Source organism: Bidens hawaiensis, unplaced genomic scaffold (genome assembly GCF_021521415.1).
Source record: "Bidens hawaiensis isolate Kalapana, Puna unplaced genomic scaffold, B.hawaiensis_p1.1 tig00053156_1, whole genome shotgun sequence".
Taxonomy (NCBI): domain Eukaryota; kingdom Viridiplantae; phylum Streptophyta; class Magnoliopsida; order Asterales; family Asteraceae; genus Bidens; species Bidens hawaiensis.
In genome coordinates this window covers 3,769-24,808 of record NW_027499572.1, presented here as the reverse complement: position 1 = coordinate 24,808, position 21,040 = coordinate 3,769, and positions in this window count along the sequence as shown.

Sequence of the window (21,040 nt, the reverse complement as noted above, 5' to 3'; positions counted from 1 at the left end):
CCTTACAAACAACCATGGACGTCGCATTTTGCGTTGACGGGGTGTGACACTAGGTTTCCCTTATTCATCACTGCGTAACATCACTAACAATTTCAACACAGAGTTGGGCTATGACGGGTTCGGATCTGTATACACATGGCGTATCGACAACAAGACTTGGCTGTCAAAAAACTAAATGACAGTGGTTCAGAAATTCATAAAGAATGGCGGGTATTTCAATTTATGTTTTAATTCACGTACGAATTAATTTGTTTAGGTCAACCCTATGTTAATTACTTTACGTAGGCCTAAGTTACCTATTTAAGCACATTTTCTCATTTTTTTGGCAAAAACTAGAGGTCCAGAATAGCTAAAAAAAATTATTATTTTCCTAGTAAAAGACAAAATTCATTATATAGGGTAAAATTAGAGTAATTCAACTAAGTGAAAAAAAAGAATGGTATGGTCTATTATCATGCTAAAAAATGATAACTCTAGACTTCTACTTTTGCTAAAAAATGAGAAAGTCTGCTTAAATAAATAACTTTAGCCTACGTACAGTAATTAACATAGGTATGATCAAAACAAATTAATTCGTACGTGAATTAAAACATAAATCGGAATAGAGGCTTTCCAGCCATTCTTTATGACCTTGTGAACTATTGTCGTTTAATTTTTTGACAGCCACGGCTATGTTGTCGATACGCCCTATGTGTACCGATCCAAACCCACCACGGCCCAACTCTGTGTTGAAATTGATAGTGATGTTAGGCAGTGATGAATAAGGATACCTAGTGTCACACCCCACCAAGACGGAAACGCAAGATGTGACGTCCATGGATTCAGAACGCCTGAACTAAGGACCAAACTCGAACATAACAATATATTCGAATTCTAGGGTCCTGCCCAAAACAATTGGCCTGTTACAACTGTGTCGCTGGCAATTGATACCTGAAAAACATACTTAAAAAATCAACATAATGTTGGTGAGTTTACGAGTTTTATAGTTATAATGTAAAGTTGTTTTCAAATGAAAACATCGAAAGTGTATACATAGTCTTAGTATCCATTGAAATCATAATGTAACCATGGCCATAATATGTAACTATTTTCCTTGAAAACATAATATATAAGTGTGGTCATAATATAAGAAAAACTATCATTGAAAACATAATATAGGCATGGCCAATGTATGGAAGCATATCCTTGAAAACGTAATACAAACATGGCCATTTTGTATGAAACCCTATTCTTGAAAACATAATGTAGACCTCATGGTCATAAACGAAATCATTTTCCTCATGAAAACCTTTATTAATGAATTGTTGTTCATGATAAGCCCCTTTTAATGAAAATATGATGATAAGCACGATAACCAAAACAAGTAGCGATGATCCTCCGTAGAGTAGCTAAATCTACGAATTAATATGCTGACTCATGAGCCTATAACCAAGCCTAAACCTGTTAATGATTTGCCCAACACCGTGCCATCACGGTAAAACGTTAGATTACACTACAACCAGACGACCATGTGGATCGTGCGGTTAGCGCGACTAACCCTGAGTGGGGCGGTCGATCCCAATAGTACTATCCACATAATCCTCGGCTAAGTCCATAGTTATAGTATGTGTGTGGTACAAAACCACCTAAGGGCTACGTTCACTCATGTTCACATAAAGATCGAATGTCTTGTTCTCTAGTTATCGTCTTAATGAGTTCGAGTATGTTAAACAAATGCGTTTATCATAGAGGTAGCAAACATCTGTTTCCTTATAAAATGATACTCATTGAATTGACATGAAAATCTGTCTTGTGAATTCAACGCATAACATTTTCATAAAGTTTGTCAAAAATAAGGTTATCACAAAGTCGTTTGGGAACATATATCATGAAAATTTGTAAAATGTTTATCATAATGTTGATAAAAAAACACTGGTCGAAAACCCGCGCGATGCAGCGGGGACGACAATTTACAACATGATACTCGGTTTTTGTTAGTTATCAATTCTGTCGTGATATATTTAGTTGGCACAGTCTTAGAGTAATTTCTAATTCAGATGTGATTTTAATATATGATCAAACCTATCACGACCTTAATAACAACGATTATAAACCCATAATAACTTGACCAATTAAATTGTAACAAAGGCCTTCTTGCTTCTCCCTTGGGTTCTCTTTTATTTTATAAAAAATTGGCATTTCAAAAAAAAAAAAAAAAAAAAAACTAATAACTAAAGACTTAATAATAACATTTCTCAAAAACATAATGGTTTACTCAGTTCAATACCATCAAAGCAAAATTAAATAAATTTTTTTTAGAACGGCGACTTTCTTATATTTAGGCTGCCACACTCTTCAAATTTAGAGAGCCCCGATGACCCACTCTGGCCAGACTATGTTGTTTTAACTGGGTCCACGCTGGCTTCAGAGTTTGGCTTGGGCGTTCCCCGGGAAACCTTACCGCCGACTGCCACTTGACAGCCGTTGTGCCACCACAAGAGCAGAATTCTCTAGCGTATCACACGGTGGAATGAAACCTGGGTGGGCTCAGGATTGTAACTGACAATCTTTGCACAAGGCCTAGCTCAAATAGACGTGCACAAAAAAACCGGTTCCGGAACCTAACTGGTGGAACCGAACCGGAACCGGTTCCAGTTCCAACCCGGTTGGAACAATACCCGGTTTGGGTATTTTTGTACCCGAAAATCGTACCCGGTTCTCCTATTTGTATGTCAGTACCAGTTCCAACCCGGTTCCTACCCGGTTCTTAATTGGAACCGGTTCGGTTCGTACCCGGAAAAACCGGTTCCGACGGGTTTTTTTTGAAGGGTCAAACAAAAGTCAAACTAGCCGTTGGAACCGGTTCCAACGGTAATATAGCCGTTGGAACCGGTTTTTGAGACAATAGATCCGTTGGAACCGGTTCCAACGGTAATATAGCCGTTGGAACCGGTTTTTGATGCCCAAACCTATATATAACTTGTTTCCATTAAAAACTAACTATTACAAACCTATATATAACTTGTTTCCTATATTTAAAAACTAACTATTACAAACATTATTAAAACATAAACGATACTAAACATAACAACTAAAACATAAAAAACAAAGTCCGTCGTTTTAATCCGGGAATACTTATTTTTGGGTTGTAGAGCCGGACGACTCTCCCACTTCCGTTTTTTTAGCTTCCAATCTTCTTTTCTCTCGACAATACTTATTTATTCGTATGTTTTCGTAATGTCGAGTTGGACCCTGCTTTAAGAAACTTCGAGCAATATTTGCAACGTGCCAACTCATGTGAGTCGGTCATGAGACACAAATCGTAATGTACCCAAACATCGGGGCATCTTGTTGTTTCGATCACCATAACGTCATCATTGGTTGCCATTTGTTGTCGGTTTAAGGTTAATTGTGGTTTGGAGTGTGTTTTATAGTTTTGGAAGTGGTTTAACAAGTAAACAAACAAACCTTGCTATTTATAGTAAGAAAATAACCAATTTATAGTTAAAAAACCGGTTCCAACGGTCAAAAACGGCTATATAGCCGTTGGAACCGGTTCCTAACGGCTCTAATATTTAAATTTCAAAAAAAACCGGTGGAACCGGTTTTTACGTAAAAACCGGTTCCGGTTCATACCCTACCCGGTTCTTAAAAGTTCGCATATCTGGGCATCAGTTCGGGTCGGGAACCGAACCGGTTCTTGATTGGAACCGGTGCCATTTTACAACCCGGTGTGAAAAAACCGGTTTGGAACCGGTTCGGGTTTTCCATTTGAACCCGATTTGTGCACCTCTAAGCTCAAATCCTTCATTGCCAATATCCACCCAAATATGACATAAATAGGATTCGAACTTGAGTATCCACTGAAGAACCCAAGTCTCTTGCCACTGGGCCACAAGTGGGGGATAACAAAATTAAATAAATAAATGAGTCAAATGAATTATAAGGTTTTATACTAAATGTGCTAAATTACAAGTTTAAAAATCGGAATTTATTAGAATTTCATGAGTAGATAATGAAGAAATGTTCTGTACGAATTATATGTTATTTGGTTTGATAAAAATAAATATTTTAAAAGAGTAACAAAACTATTGGCAGTTAAAAAGATTTTAGAGCCGGTGAATGTCAAATTCTTCTATACTTCAAAAATCTTTTATGCGTAAATAATCATCAAAGGACAACAAAATAAGATTAATGATCAACACCTAGACAACCTAACCAAAACATCTTAGGGTAATTTTAAATATGAACTATAATTTCATATGCGATTTTAATATATGATCAAACTTATCTCAACCTTAATCAGGAACCCATAATTAGCAACTTAACGAATTATGAACTCGTAACTAAAGATTTAATAATTACTTAAAAAAAACATAATGATTCACTAAGTTCAATATTAAAAAATAATTAAACTTACAAGTTCAAATTCTCATTGGGAATTTCAGGAGTAACTTAACCAAGTAGAAAACCACTGTACGCATTTCATAAGAGATACTTTAAAAATGGGAGGCCAAAGCAGCAGCTCAAAACATGAAATCAACTAATATGCACAACGAAAGACCAAAAAGTCAAGCTAATGATCTCAAAAAATTTTAAAAGAAAAGTTGAAAAAAAAGGGTAAAGGCGAACTCAAATCACCATCATAGTCTCAGTTGCTAGAATGTGTTAATTAAAGAGAGTACCTGACTTACCAACGGCATTCAACACATCAAGATTCATTCAAATCTAACAGCATTTTATAACTATCAAGAACAAGTTCAAAAGGGGAAGTAATTTTACAATCAAGGTTCTTTGAGTCATCTTGGTTCTGCAGAGAATCCCAATTCAGATCTGTCTTTAGCATTGATCATTTGAACAAGAACTGCACTTGACAAATGCTGAATGACTTCTGTAGCCCAAGATTTACCTAAGATTTAAGAATAACGGAATGAAGCATATGACATAGCACATAAAGAAAATTTGTAACTCAAATGCTATTAGTGACTGGTTATAAAGCAGATCCAAACTTTGAATTGCCTACTGATTTGGTAAACAAAAAAGGTAAAATCCAACTGAAATCTTGAAAATTTGTTAAAAAAAACATAAGTAAACCTTTCTACTGATAAACAAAAGTCCATTTCACTTTTACTTCTCCATAAAATATCTTGACCACAAGAAAGCTAACCTGCAAAACTAATAGGTAATTATTATCAAACCTTTTATGAACTACATAAATTCATGTATTTATCAAACTAACTCTAACCGTACCACCTTGTAGACTCCAAAAGGTCGCTTTGCTCGTAAACATTCTAGTCCTTTTTAATATTGGATTAAATCAAACTTGCAAGAAATCAACAACGCAAGATTCCTGCAAAAATCCATTGGCTCCTTTTTAATTTCAGATTAGTCATCCCTTCCGAAACATGAAATAGACCCACTCTTGTTGACATCTTCTAGATCAAACCTGATAGGAAACAAACCACAAAAATCGACTTATAAAGAGCAAACAAACAATTTAAAACCAAAATCAAGAACTCTATCAACGAAATTAGAGAAACTAAATCTACAAACACTTACCAGATGCCTGCCGTATTCGTCGCCTTTATTGGAAGATGTAAAAGAGAAGAGACCGTGGAGAAAGAGGTGATGAGTCTGCGAAACCCCAACTGGGATTTCACATATGCGTGCTTGAAATTGTGGGACTGTGGTGGGTGTATATGTCCATTTTCCAATTTGAATTGCCCGCCCATTTTCCTCCTTCGTGATTAGGGTAATTAGGGGTGCAAACAAGCCAAACTGTTCGTGAGCTACTCGAGATCGGTTTATTAAAAAGCTCGATCGAGCTGAGCTTAATCGAGCCTGAGCCTGAGCCCGAGCTCGAGCCTTAAACGAGCCCGAGCATGAGCTTCACTTATTGAGCACGAGCCGGCTTGCGAGCCTAAACTGGCTTGCCATTTATATAATTTTTTAAAAATATATTTAAAATAACTAAATAATATATATTATTTTATACATAAAATTGTAATAGAAAAAAAATATATAAAAAAATTATGATTATATAAAAATATAATTGATATTTAGTAAACGAGCCGAGCTCGAGCTTTGTAACGATTCCGACGAAACCAGGTATACCCTAACCGGTAGACGTTAGTTACGTCACACGTAATGTCGGGTACACGAGTTACCATGGAAATTATACGAGAATACATGGTTCATTGTATTGATTGTACGTGAATATATAATTCACCGTATTGATTATGCGATCAAACGATCGATAGTTATTGAAACCCGAATGAATCGAGGGTTCAATTATAGACGAGATATATGATATTTAGTGATGTTACGAAGTATTAAAACTTCGGGATTAGTGGATTAAAGCACAGAAAAAGGATTTCGATTCAATAGTACGTCGGTACGTTAAACGAAACCTTTAATACCAAACCGAGCAAGAGACGATCGATCAAGCCGAAAAAGATGCGTAATAACTAATAATATGACGTTTTAAGTTAATAAATGTCATGGGTTAAGTTTTTAAATCGGTTTTATATAAAATTCAATTTTTAGACCAAAAACGACCGTTTTAGCCTCGTTTTAAGCCGAATTAGACGTTTAACCGAAAAACGAACTGAACCAGATTATCCAAAACATTATCCGGATTACGAGAATCCAAATATGTGGCCTAAAATGAAGAGGTGGGTCCCACCCCACCCCCTCACTATGTCCGATCGGACTTCACAACCCCAAAACATTTCATTTTCTTTTTTTCATCCAACTTTTCAATAAACCTCCAATTCTCTCAAGACCAAGAGCCAAAAACCGAGATTTTTGACAAGAAAAACCGAGGTAAAATTGTGTTATGTACGTGTTTATGTTCGTTTCTTGAGTGTTCTTGCAAGAAAAGGAAGTTTCCAAGTGAAAAAGGATGAAAACCCGAGATGGAAACCGATTCTTGCATGATCAAGTGATGTATACAAGTTATACAAGGGATCTTGGTCCAAGAAAGGAGTTAAAAGAGTCAAAAACGAATTTTTACGGTTAAAATCTTTGTTTTAGTATCATAACCGTAACCTTGAAAGAAATGGCTTGATCGTGAGTGTAACTTGCTTGGTATTGTGGTATGTTGTTTGTAGATTCTATATTTAGTGGTAGACAAGGCGGAAAGATGAGTTTGTAGCTTGTAGTGGCGGAAAACGAAAGGTATATTCGGTTATGTTCGGTTTTGGGAAATTTGGACAGATTGTTGATGCTTTAGAGTTAGGTCATGAAATTTTACAGAGGTGTTAAACACATGAAAATATGAGTTCTGTGAAGTTTTGGTAATTTTTGGATAAAGGATGAATATTTGATGAATTTAATGCTCGGTTTTGGTCAAAAATGGTGAAAAATAGTTAAATATCATGAAAAATTCTGGAAAATTGCAGATAAGCTTTTTATATCATTTATAAGTCACACACAAAGTTTGAGGTCCATTGGAGAAGTCTAAGTAGGCTTTTCGGTTAAACGAGTTCTAGGGATTTCTAGCTCGGTTTTGGTAAAAAGGGGATGTAAAAGAAGATTTTGGTTCTGGAAAAATTACCGGGGACTATGTGGATGGCAGGGGACATCCAGGAAAAATTTGGGATTTTTCTAAGATCGTTTGGTATTTACGACATATTTAGTGTTTAAATGGTATTTAAAAATAGATAAATAAATTTTAAATATAAGAATTAATTCTGGAAATATTTTTATAGAATTCCCCACTGTTAAAAAGTGATTTGGGCAAAATTTCAAGATCCGAGGGTAAACGGATAATTAATCGTGCTAATTAGCAAACTTTTAAAGTTAAAACGCGTAAACCGGTGAAGTTCGCTTAAGCGAGCTGACTGGTGTATAAAAACCTTAAAAATGGACTATTTTCATATAATTGAGTTAAACAAGTAAAAATGAATCATCCGAAAATAATTCGGATGATTTGGGTATTTTTAACAGTTTCCGGTATGCCAACGACGGAAACGGGTCCCGCGGCCAATCGGGACGTCTAAACCGAGCTATAATTTCACATTTTAAATTAAATTATCAGACAACCACTATTTTCGGGTCGTGTGTGACCAAACTCATTTTTGAAACATAAAACGGATATTCGTGCTAGGCACACAAAACGAGAAAACGACTAATAAAAATTGTGACCATGGAACTCTAAGCGACATCACAATCTGAGTCCGGAGAAGTATTTCTGGGTTAACATTGCCCCCGGAACAGGTACAGTACTGGGTTAACAGTGTCCCCAGATGTACCGATTGATAAGGTTAAAGATTATATAACCAATAATTGTATAATAACGATCGTAGGGATCATATTACAGATTGGACGTGTTAACTGATATTGATTGTTGTTACCTGCTTGCATGTGCTAAGGTGAGTTTTCACGAGCCCCTTTTACTGAACTGTTTTAAATATTTTCCCGGGGCGGAAAGCATATTTTTATCAAAGTGTTTAAGTACATGCTGATCGCATGGAAATGAACGTATTTATATAATGTTTATTGTACGGGAATCGTACGGTAATGAATTAAGATGGTAATTGTCTGAGTTGCTAACAGTGTAAGGCCCGAAACAGTGTTCTGGGGTAACCGAGTTCCCAGAGGTTATTAAATGTGTTCTGGGGTAACCGAGTTCCCAGAGGTTATTAAATGTGTTTATGGGGTAACAGAGTTCCCAGAGGTTATTAAATGTGTTTCTGGGGTAACAGAGTTCCCAGAGGTTATTAAATGTGTTTCTGGGGTAACAGAGTTCCCAGAGGTTATTAAATGTGTTTTTGGGGTAACAGAGTTCCCAGAGGTTATTGGAAGTATTCTGGGGTAACAGAGTTCCCGGAGGTTAATCGATATGTTTTGGGATTAACAGAGTTCTCACTTGTGGGCTCAGCATAATTACATCGATATTATTATATTATGATATGGATTTATCATGGTTTACTTAAATTGTGAAACTCACCAACTATTCGTAGTTGACCCGTTTTCTCACATGCTTTTCAGGTACAACTAAGATAAAGTGATTGATTACTTGCTAAGTGCTTGATGTGTGTAAGGTTTGCGTGCTGGACGTTAGGATACATTATAACAGATAGAATTATGAACCGTATTGTATGATGTGTGTATCACCTAGACGGTAAAGAAAGATGAGATAATGTAATTTTGAAGTATATTAATGCATTCGGTTTTCTTTATAAACAATGTGGTTGATATCAGAGGTGTCTGTCGCATCCCGTTTACGTTTCCGCTGCGGTTACGGGGTGTTACAGAACTTGGTATCAGAGCCATTGGTTATAAAAGAATTAGGATGTCTTTAAAAGATACCTAAAATATAACCAGTAGCTCAAGTATTATAGGATCTGAATATCAACTAATAATTTATAGTGACGAGGTCTGGATGAACTTGGATGGACAAGTGAGTTATTATGGTCCGGAACATAATAACAGGCTTGTCCGCACGAGGGAATTCAGGGGAAGTCACGGGGTACATTAATAGGTAAAAATGGCAACATATGTGTAAAGTATATAGTATTATTTATACGTGCTAATATGTATATATATATATATGTACATATCTTGTGGGTACATGTATTGAGAAATAGGACCCGGATAAGGAACCGGGAGGATGAAATAATAAAAGTGCCGAGGATGCTAAAAATTTCTAGAGCATCGGTTGATAATGAGTCTGACTTATCGGGTCATAATTATGATAGTACCAAGTTAGATCTCCCGTTTGACATTAACCAAAAATATCTAGTAACCGTCACTCCTAACCAAAATTGATGAATCCCTTACCCTACCAACATCGGTACCGTATATCCTAATAACCCCAGATGTTCACCCGAACCGTCGACCCTCACGTACAGACGGATCCGTACCTGAACCCATTCTTATTCCATTAAGGTAAAGGAGTAATTAAATAAATAAATAAAATAAAATAAAATAAAATAATATATAGAAATATATATATATATGTATTGCTCACTCACAAACATATGAGACAGACCAACTTCAGATCGAGAATTACCAATTTCAACAAACCTAGAACGCCTGAGGACAGTGACTGAGCAAGTGATAGAGTTTCCCATAATAGTAATTAATAATATTTGAAGGCAACCCATGTTGCGCAATTACCTTGAACCTTGCAACTCCCTATGTTATCCTTACATCCGTTAGATGTTTACACCCATGCATGCTCGAATAGAATGATTACCTATACACAAAGAGGTGTTGGAATCATTATAGCATAGTTGGTTGTTCGTTCGTAGGAGGTATACTGGGTATGCCGGGTATACGAATAAACACGGATATTATAACTCCGTGGTATGTAATCGTTTGGTGCTCACGGAGAGCATGTATCGGTTATGCTATCATGCAGAAGGATATTGAAATCAAGTATATTAAACGTTGATATTTGTTGAGAAAGATCTATATGTCGGCTGGTGACAAGAGTATGAAAAATGTTTAAACATTAACCGACGTCAGGTTAAGTCCGTATGTTATTATACTTATGGGACATATATATGCTAGATGCCGGTATGTGTAATATATATGATAATATTTGGTGTGTATGTGTACCTGCTGTTATGATTGAGCTGGTGACGAGCTATACGGTGAGATTAGTATTGATTACTGCGTACGGGATGAGTACGGCAGAATGACATAAAAAGAGTAACTCCAAGGATGGAGATTGATAAGATTCAGTTGATTACTCAAAGATAGCAGATGATGATACCGAATGTCGTATCACAGATCACTGCTAGTGTTGATGCGAATGTGATCGCAGAATTATAGATCGAGCAATCACATGAATATGAATATTTAAATTCTTAGTGGTATTACTAAGAGTGATAATGTCCCACCGGATACTATTATGACTACAAGTATTAGTTATAAACTAAACATGAATAGTAGTCGTAACGAATTAGATCCGGTATGAAGGATATGTTTGTTGGTTGTGTTAAGGAAATTATTAATAGTTTACTGATGGTAAAGAGAGGAATATATTAGCGAGGGGATAGAAAAGATCGAAATGGTTAAGGATATTGGTAAGAGGATAGAACATTGTGTAGTGAATTATGCTACAGATATGTTGGTAGATTACGTTGTATCGTGATGGAACACGATGGTACAAAATTATACTTAGAAAATTATTGCTCAGATGATATGGTCAGGATTTAAAAATTCTTGTGCTAGAGCACTTTATTTCGAGTAATTAAACTCAGAGATTGGAAACTGAGCTATGAAAGATAGAAATGTTGTGTGCTGATCACTTAGAACACGCTAACCGTTTGAAGGAATTGTCATGTCTGGTAACATGGCTAATTACTCCTGAAACTAAGCGAAGTGATCACTATATTGGGGACTAACTCCATCGATAAGGAGTATAGTCAACCCTGTAAAATATACAACATTTGGAAGGGTTGTGTCACAAGCCAGCATTGATATATTCGACTTTATGGGAAGCGAAATGGAAGGACGTTAGGTGAGGCGTCGAGTGCTAAAGAAGAGAAATGATAAAGGTATAGTGCAAAATAGACTTGTGAATAAGTATGTATGCCCTACAATCCAGAATTATACCAAGACTAGTTCTGGTGTGAAAACATGAACCGCATGAAGGGTCCTTCCCTAAATGTAGAAAATATGGTTATCGGCAGGAAGAAGAATGTTGAGTGATAGTAGGCCACAGGTGTGGTAAAGATGGAAGTAATGCCCCAATTGTAGAACCAATTGAAGCCATGTGAACCGGCAACCCCAACCCATTCGTGTACAACCACTCCGAACCCAACAACTTCAATAATAATCCATCCAAAGAAATCAAATTATGCCAAACTGTTGTACTTGCTATGAATGTGGCAGTACAGAACGTTTCAGGAGAAATTTCCCAAAGTTGAACCAAGGTGTCGTTGAAAAACGAACCTCATGACAAACATCAACCTCTGATCAAGCAAGGAGCCGTACTTATGTGAGTAATTCAAATAAAGCACGTCATGATCCAAAGGTGGTATTAAGTATGTTGTAGTTTTAAATCAATATGCTTCAGTGATATTTTTACGGTCGTCGATAGAAGTTAGTTCCTGCTAACCTCCTATCATTTGGAAAGATACCGATTAGTGAAACTATAGAACCCTATACTGTAGAATCGCTAACGGTAAATCCCTAATGGTTAACTAAATTGTTCGGAATTGTCCTATTATTCTGAACGATTAACCTTTCCTTATTGACCTACGACAAGTAAAGTTATGAAGTTTTGACGTAACAGTTAACATGGATTGGCTAATTCAACATGAAGCTGAAATCAAATATGAAAAGAAGATGATTAGAAGCTCTCTTTCGGGCGGTGAAGCGATTAGATACAGAGAAAAGTGTACGGTGTTATGTTACCACTCTAATCTCATCTTGAGATGTTATAATATTTACGATAAGAAGACGTGGTGTATTTAACAAACGTGATTGCCAAAGTATTTAAAAGAAAACATATAGAAGATATCCCTATGGTACGCGAATTTCCACAAGTTTTCCTAGAAGAACTTCCTGGATTACCGCCAACCCGACAGGTCGAATGCAGAATCGATTTAATGTCTCAAGCTGGCCCTGTTGCTAAAGCATCTTACCGACTTGCACCAACTGAAATGCAAGAATTATTGGATAAAGGTTTTATACGACCTAGTTAGTCACCATGGGGTGCACCAGTGTTAATTGGGAAATGAAAGACGAAAGTGTTAGGATATGTTTTGATTAGAGAGAATTGAATAAAGTGACGATCAAGAGTAGGTGCTCACTTCTTCGAAGTGAACGATCTGTTTAATCAACTGCAAGGGACAATTTATTTTTAGAAAATTGATCTTAGATATAGTTATCACCTAATGAGAAATCCGAGAGGAGGACGTTGCAACAATAGCGTTTCGGACTCGCTACGGCCATTATGAATTCTTAGTTATGCCTTTCGGGCTAACAAATGCGCCGGCAGTATTCATGGAACTCATGAACCGAGTCTGTAAACTTTATTTTGACAAATTTGTCATAGCATTCATTGATGATATTTTGATATATTTGCAACGTAAAGAAGAGCACGAACGACGGTTAAGAAAATTGTGGAAATGTTAAAGCAAGAGGAGCTGTACGCGAAGTTTTCGAAATGTGATTTTGAATAAAGAAGGCATAATTCCTTGGTCATGTTATAAAGCAACAAAGATTTCACAAAGATCCAAATAAGATAGAAACCATTAAAATTGTGCCAAGCGCCGATTTTAAGTCCCCTCGATGGAGACGATGTTTTTGCCGCGTATTGTGACGCATCGCGTAAAGGGTTAGAATGCGTGTTGACGCAGTATATTAAGGTTATAGTCTATGCTTCCCGACAGTTAAAAGTACACGAGTAAAATTACACTACTCACGACTTAGAACTGGGAACGGTTATCTTCGCACTTAGAATGTGGAGACATTATCTCTACGATACGAAATGCACCATCTTCTCCGATCATAAAAGTTTGCAGCACATATTTGATTAGAAGGAACTGAATATGAGGCAACGAAGATGGGTCGAGTTGTTAAGCGATTATGACTGTGACATCCGTTATCACCCCGGTAAGGCTAACGTCATAGCCGATGCCTTGAGTAGGAAAGATCGGGGTAAGCCATTGCGAGTGCGAGTACTGGGGATGATAGTCCAGTCGAACCTTTCGGACCTGATTCGAGTCGCTCAACGTGAGGCGTTGAAAGAGGAACAATTGGAAAAGTAGGGACTTTACGACAATGAGAAGAATTTCGAACAATGCGTGGATGAAATTCTCTACTTCAAAAATTGGGTTTGGATCCCGACCCCCATGACCTGCGTGAATTAATCATGGACGAAGCGCATAGATCGAAATATTTCATACATCCGGGATCGGATTAGACTATTGATGATACGAATATCCGAAAGGATTTTATTAATGGCCGAGTTTGGAGAAAGATATGGTTACGTATGTTGGTGAATATTTAAGTTATGCAAGAGATAAGGCTGCATACCGAAAACCCTTGGGAACGCCACAACGACAGAAAATTCGCCAATGATAGTGGGAATAAATTACAATGGATTTCGGGACGCAAAATCCCAAGATATATCGAAGGCATGAGGCAAATTGGGTAATCGCGGATCGATTAACCAATCCTCGCATTTCATCCCAATCCATGACGATTACCACAATGAATTCTCGCCCAAATTCATGATGGTGAAATGGTATCTCGTCGTGGAGTACCGGTTTCAATTATCTCAGATCGAAATAGTCATCCTACTTCCAATATTGGAAGGCGGGGAAGGAAGCATCGAGAGCTTGAAGCTTTCTATGGGTGAAGTAATTATCACCAAGTTGTTAAATTGAAAATGGGCGTCAATCAAGCCATAAGATTGGAATTGATTCGAGAAACAACCAATCGGATTTATAACATTTAAGATAAGCTGAAAGCATCGTGAGATTGGCAAAGGATTTATGCCAACATTCATAGGAAACCATTGTCATTGGAACGAGGTGACAAGGCATTTTTAAGGCATCACCTTAGAAAGGTGATATGAGGTTTGCCAAAACCGAAAATAGCTCCTTAATATATTGGGCCTCATGAGATTATCTCCATGATTGGTCACTTAGTTTATTGATTAAAGTATTCCAGGGGCTAAGTACTATACATGATGTTTTGCCATGTATACGGATTGAAAATTGCCTAAGCGATGAGGCAACGAAAGTACTAGTAATAGAGGTACTCATAGAAGACATGTTTGATATCATAACTATTTCCGTAATGATAGTAGACGGGAAAACTAAACAGTTTGGACATACCAAGCTTTATTAATTAAGATTAAGTGGAATTCACAGCGAGGACCAGATTATACTTGGTAACGCGAGGATGAATTCTGAAGGAAAAACCCCCCACCTTTCTCTCGAAAGGAGATAGTGGGCGTGTAAAATTTCGGGGACGAAATTTCTTAACGGGGGGAGAATGTAACGATTCCGACGAAACCAGGTATACCCTAACCGGTAGACGTTAGTTACGTCACACGTAATGTCGGGTACACAAGTTACCATGGAAATTATACGAGAATACATGGTTCATTGTATTGATTGTACGTGAATATATAATTCACCGTATTGATTATGCGATCAAACGATCGATAGTTATTGAAACCCGAATGAATCGAGGGTTCAATTATAGACGAGATATATGATATTTAGTGATGTTACGAAGTATTAAAGCTTCGGGATTAGTGGATTAAAGCACAGAAAAAGGATTTCGATTCAATAGTACTTCGGTACGTTAAACGAAACATTTAATACCAAACCGAGCAAGAGACGATCGATCAAGCCGAAAAAGATGCGTAATAACTAATAATATGACGTTTTAAGTTAATAAATGTCATGGGTTAAGTTTTTAAATCGGTTTTATATAAAATTCAATTTTTAGACCAAAAACGACCGTTTTAGCCTCGTTTTAAGCCGAATTAGACGTTTAACCGAAAAACGAACTGAACCAGATTATCCAAAACATTATCCGGATTACGAGAATCCAAATATGTGGCCTAAAATGAAGAGGTGGGTCCCACCCCACCCCCTCACTATGTCCGATCGGACTTCACAACCCCAAAACATTTCATTTTCTTTTTTTCATCCAACTTTTCAATAAACCTCCAATTCTCTCAAGACCAAGAGCCAAAAACCGAGATTTTTGACAAGAAAAACCGAGGTAAAATTGTGTTATGTACGTGTTTATGTTCGTTTCTTGAGTGTTCTTGCAAGAAAAGGAAGTTTCCAAGTGAAAAAGGATGAAAACCCGAGATGGAAACCGATTCTTGCATGATCAAGTGATGTATACAAGTTATACAAGGGATCTTGGTCCAAGAAAGGAGTTAAAAGAGTCAAAAACGAATTTTTACGGTTAAAATCTTTGTTTTAGTATCATAACCGTAACCTTGAAAGAAATGGCTTGATCGTGAGTGTAACTTGCTTGGTATTGTGGTATGTTGTTTGTAGATTCTATATTTAGTGGTAGACAAGGCGGAAAGATGAGTTTGTAGCTTGTAGTGGCGGAAAACGAAAGGTATATTCGGTTATGTTCGGTTTTGGGAAATTTGGACAGATTGTTGATGCTTTAGAGTTAGGTCATGAAATTTTACAGAGGTGTTAAACACATGAAAATATGAGTTCTGTGAAGTTTTGGTAATTTTTGGATAAAGGATGAATATTTGATGAATTTAATGCTCGGTTTTGGTCAAAAATGGTGAAAAATAGTTAAATATCATGAAAAATTCTGGAAAATTGCAGATAAGCTTTTTATATCATGCATAAGTCACACACAAAATTTGAGGTCCATTGGAGAAGTCTAAGTAGGCTTTTCGGTTAAACGAGTTCTAGGGATTTCTAGCTCGGTTTTGGTAAAAAGGGGATGTAAAAGAAGATTTTGGTTCTGGAAAAATTACAGGGGACTATGTGGATGGCAGGGGACATCCAGGAAAAATTTGGGATTTTTCTAAGATCGTTTGGTATTTACGACATATTTAGTGTTTAAATAGTATTTAAAAATAGATAAATAAATTTTAAATATAAGAATTAATTCTGGAAATATTTTTATAGAATTCCCCACTGTTAAAAAGTGATTTGGGCAAAATTTCAAGATCCGAGGGTAAACGGATAATTAATCGTGCTAATTAGCAAACTTTTAAAGTTAAAACGCGTAAACCGGTGAAGTTCGCTTAAGCGAGCTGACTGGTGTATAAAAACCTTAAAAATGGACTATTTTCATATAATTGAGTTAAACAAGTAAAAATGAATCATCCGAAAATAATTCGGATGATTTGGGTATTTTTAACAGTTTCCGGTATGCCAACGACGGAAACGGGTCCCGCGGCCAATCGGGACGTCTAAACCGAGCTATAATTTCACATTTTAAATTAAATTATCAGACAACCACTATTTTCGGGTCGTGTGTGACCAAACTCATTTTTGAAACATAAAACGGATATTCGTGCTAGGCACGCAAAACGAGAAAACGACTAATAAAAATTGTGACCATGGAACTCTAAACGACATCACAATCTGAGTCCGGAGAAGTATTTCTGGGTTAACATTGCCCCCGGAACAGGTACAGTACTAGGTTAACAGTGTCCCCAGATGTACCGATTGATAAGGTTAAAGATTATATAACCAATAATTGTATAATAACGATCGTAGGGATCATATTACAGATTGGACGTGTTAACTGATATTGATTGTTGTTACCTGCTTGCATGTGCTAAGGTGAGTTTTCACGAGCCCCTTTTACTGAACTGTTTTAAATATTTTCCCGGGGCGGAAAGCATGTTTTTATCAAAGTGTTTAAGTACATGCTGATCGCATGGAAATAAACGTATTTATATAATGTTTATTGTACGGGAATCGTACGGTAATGAATTAAGACGGTAATTGTCTGAGTTGCTAACAGTGTAAGGCCCGAAACAGTGTTCTGGGGTAACCGAGTTCCCAGAGGTTATTAAATGTGTTCTGGGGTAACCGAGTTCCCAGAGGTTATTAAATGTGTGTTCTGGGGTAACAGAGTTCCCAGAGGTTATTAAATGTGTTTCTGGGGTAACAGAGTTCCCAGAGGTTATTAAATGTGTTTCTGGGGTAACAGAGTTCCCAGAGGTTATTGGAAGTATTATGGGGTAACAGAGTTCCCGGAGGTTAATCGATATGTTTTGGGATTAACAGAGTTCTCACTTGTGGGCTCAGCATAATTACATCGATATTATTATATTATGATATGGATTTATCATGGTTTACTTAAATTGTGAAACTCACCAACTATTCGTAGTTGACCCGTTTTCTCACATGCTTTTCAGGTACAACTAAGATAAAGTGATTGATTACGTGCTAAGTGCTTGATGTGTGTAAGGTTTGCGTGCTGGACGTTAGGATACATTATAACAGATAGAATTATGAACCGTATTGTATGATGTGTGTATCACCTAGACGGTAAAGAAAGATGAGATAATGTAATTTTGAAGTATATTAATGCATTCGGTTTTCTTTATAAACAATGTGGTTGATATCAGAGGTGTCTGTCGCATCTCGTTTACGTTTCCGCTGCGGTTACGGGGTGTTACAAGCTTGAAAATCTACTTACGAGCCGAGCTAGAGCTTTGAAAATATAGCTCGAAACGAGCCGAGCTCGAGCTCGGGCTCGGCTTGGCTCGTTTGCACCCCTATTTGTAATCCATATTTCAGGAGTTTTTTTTTTCCAAAATAGTGTTGGTTGAAAAAGTATGGGGCATTTACATATATCCCCTTGCTAAGTTACCTTATTACATATTTACCAATCCCTTAGAGCATTCTCATCCAACCCCTTATTTTGTGTGAGAGGTGTTTTTATAATTTAGAGAGTGATTTAGGGTGTTATAAGTGAAGAGTTTTTATATTTTAGAAAAAATAGTGATTTTTCTGTATATTTGAAAAGTTACTGTTTATCCCCTATAATTTTTTAATATATTTTGAGAGTAGTTGTGAGTGATGAAAAAAGAAAAGGTAATGATAAAAGGTATAAAAAGTATTATTAAATTGAAATGAAAAGAGAAAATGTAGTGAATTTTAGTGTAATTTTTGATTTAGAGATAGAGAGTAGGATGAGAATGCTCTTAAAAATCAATTTCACGTTTCCCCTCCTTAAACCACACATATTACATATATCCGCATTTCATTAAAATTAACAAATTAAATGACGGTTTTACCCTTAATGACATAATTAAATAAGTATTTGCATATATCTCCTTCCTTAAAACATCAGTTATATATCTCCTCAAGTTCAATCCAAACCGAATCGATGTAAAGACAAACATATCGAACACTATTAAACCAATTAACAATTTGACATCGAACTTTTTAATCAATAGTCAATATAAAAAAGTTTTGGATTAAATTTTTTTTACCAACAAAACAACTCAAATATAATTAAAAAAAAAGTGTGCATGCGAGGGTATGATGTGGTCTAAATTATACGTATTATTATATAAATATTCCATACTTTTAAGTGTTTTTGAGCCAAGTTTTTATTAAATATTATTATTATTTGGTTCATGTGTTCATATGTGAGTTTAATGATTTCAAGAGACAATGAACTAAAATACGGTAATTTCACTACGAGACTGATGAATGAAAAGTTTAACATGAGTTATTTAATAATAGTAGTACTATAATAATAATAATAATAATAATAATAATAATAATGTTGATGAGTGATGACTAACTTATGCTGTTGGACTTTCTTAGACAGGGCTCACTAGGTTATTTGGGGGATTCAAAAGAGCAGCAAAAGTTAATTACAAATGGACAGTAGGTTAATCAGTGGCCGTGGAAAATAATATATTATATGAAGACATATTATTATTCAATAATAAAAAAAAAAATCAGCCGTACAAAAGCAGCCACTGTCCGTTCTGATTGGTTGACTCACAAAAAGGTACTTCCATTATTATTATTATTATTATTATTATTATTAAAGTAACCTAAATGTTTTGAAAATCGGTTTTTCGATTATGGTTCCATTACAACATATCTTTTATAGTGACGAAAAAAGTTTAAGTGTGGGAATATTTAATGTGGTTTAAATTATACGTATTATTATATAAATATTCTTTACTTTTAAGTGCTTTTGAGCCAAGTTTTTATTGAATATTATTATTATTTGGTTCTTATGTTAGTTTAATGGTTTCATGAGGCAATGAACTAAAATACGGTAATTTCACTACGAGACCAATGATTGAAAAGTTTAACATGATTTATTTAATAATAGTAGTACTATAAATAATAATAATAATAATAATAAGGTTTATTGGATTTTAATAATCTCTGTTGACTAGTATTGGCCGATAATAATCCATATTCATTTTATTATCGCTAACGATCCCAAATTTAAAAAAGTTGGCCCCCAATGGTTCCCCGTTAAAAATGACTTAACAACGTTATCCTTTTTTCAGAATTACAAACTAATGTTTTAGGGTTTTTGGTCGGAAAGAGGATACGAGTTGATTTATGTAAAGCTTCGTTCAAAACGGTGCTCCAAAACGACGAAACAATGCTTCAATTCGGTTGTTTGAACTTATAATTAACAAAATTCAAGTTGTTTGGAGCATCGTTTCGAGCTAAATTTTACATCAATCGACTCGTATCCTCCTTCCGATAAAAAGCCCTAAAACATTAGTTTGAAATTCGAAAAAAAATATAAAGTCGTTATGTCATTTTTAACAGGGGACCATTGGGGGCCAATTAAATTGGGACCGCCGACGGTGATAAAATGAATAGAGATTATTATCCCAGTTAATAGGGATTATTAAAATCCAATAATAATAATAATAATAATAATGTTGATGAGTGATGACTAACTTATGTTGTTGGTTTTTCTTGGGCAGGCACCACTAGGTTATTTGGGGATTCAAGAGAGCAGCAAAAGTTAATTACAAATGGGACGTAGCCCGTAAGTTAATCAGTGGCGGTGGAAAATAATATATATTATACGAAGACATACGGTAGCGGCAATTTTGACTATTATTCAAGAATAAAAAAAAATTCAGCCGTGTAAAAGCAGCCACCGTCCGCTGTGATTGGTTGACTCACAAAAAGGTGCTTCCATTATTATTATTAGTCCTTCTTGCTTCGGTGGATTTGGACAGAAGTCTATGCCCATAGTTACCAAATTCGCTCAAGTACCGGCGAATTGCGAATTGGATTGCGATGTACCTAATCGGAGTTCGCTACGTTTCGCATTGCTCTGGTACGCCGTACCAAACAATCGAATTCGTTGTTCCAAATCATTCCGGTACGCAGCTCCAATCGATCAAAATGAGTGTTCCAAATCCAATTTCAATTTGATTCGATCGTTGTTGGTTATGCGAATTAGGTCTTGAAATTCAATTAAGGGGTATGATTATGGCGAATTAGGTCCAGAAATTCGAGTTCAATGGACATTTGTAGGGTTAAATGTTAAAAAAGTGTAATTGTAAGAAGAAGAAGAAGAAGAAGAAGAAGGAAGAAGAAGATGGATGAGAAAGAGCGACGGCTTGAACTTCTGT